Here is a 1283-nt window from a genome sequence, read left to right on the forward strand (position 1 = left end):
AAATTTTTCAAGCGAGTTGATTGGCTGCTGAATAGAAAATTTCTAGATACTCGAGAAGTTTACTATCCCGCAGCCAATCAACACGCTTGAAAAATTTGTCGTACGACAAATGTAATATTAGCCTAAAGCTGGAAACACACCAACAAACGTAAGCAGTAAGACTTGAGACTTAAGAATTTCGACCAATCGGGATTTTCGTTGTCGACAGTCATTGGTAATTTCCCTTAAGTCTTAACTCACACAGCAAAGTATCCCTTTTTATCTCTAGCCTCCCTAGTTTATATACTTTTTACAGAATTTTTTAACGAAAATACGTGTGCGACATCGAACTTTTAATTATTTTCGGACGATTGTGTCTCAATTGTCCGTTAACTCAGTTGCGTTTATTGTACGGTATCGATGTTAAAATGTATAACTTTTCTGCGATGCTCCTGCACTTGAGATTATTTTAAGTACAAGATCATTGCACGGGACCTACGCGCGAAAAAAGCGTTAGCCTCGCACAACCGGCGATCACTCGACCTAACGCGATTATACCCTCCGCCCCCGATATAAGCGGCGCTGAGAAAGATTACGCGGGACGCGCCGGTATCGGCGTGTCGGCCCCGCGATCGTCGGTCATCGCCGCGCGACGCGGCGCAGCGACGGCGCGGCTCCTCGCTCATTGTGATTTTAATAAGCCTTATGCAAATTACAAATGAAATTGTCAGAGGCAGGCCCCGCCGTCCATTCTTCGTCGCTGATAGGGACAATTAGAGGAGCTTTGTCCGGCGACCGAGCGCTGTCCGGCCGGCCGGCAACTTGAGTTCGAACGGGAGAGAGAGAGAGAGAGAGTGAGAGAGGGGGGTGGGAGAAGCGCAGAGGGCCACCCGCCAACCCCTGATGCTTGTATCCGCTCCCCGGAACGCTCACTTCCGACTCTCGGAATCACGGCGGGCCGTGTGCCCCATTGTGCGCCTTCGCTCCCCGCGATACCTCGTGAATCGTCGATACAATTAACGCACGTCATTGGGTGCGCGGGAATCGCGAATGCTCCTCGCAGTTGCCGTCGTCGGAACTTGAGCCGCTAAGAAGACGCGCTCGCGTTGCGCGTTGTCGGAAACGTAAGAGTGAGAAAATCGCAGCAACGCGCGAGGCAACGTTGAAGAACGATTTTTTTTCCTCCCTTTCGTTTCCTCAGTCGTAATTCTCGAAAAAAATGAACCTCCGATACTTTTTACGGATGCAGAGCGCGATCTGGACCGGTCGTCCGTTGGAGCGCGATTTGAAGGTACTCGCGCGGC

This window comes from Vollenhovia emeryi, unplaced genomic scaffold (genome assembly GCF_000949405.1).
Source record: "Vollenhovia emeryi isolate VEMERY1.0 unplaced genomic scaffold, V.emery_V1.0 DF939155.1, whole genome shotgun sequence".
In the NCBI taxonomy this organism is placed as follows: domain Eukaryota; kingdom Metazoa; phylum Arthropoda; class Insecta; order Hymenoptera; family Formicidae; genus Vollenhovia; species Vollenhovia emeryi.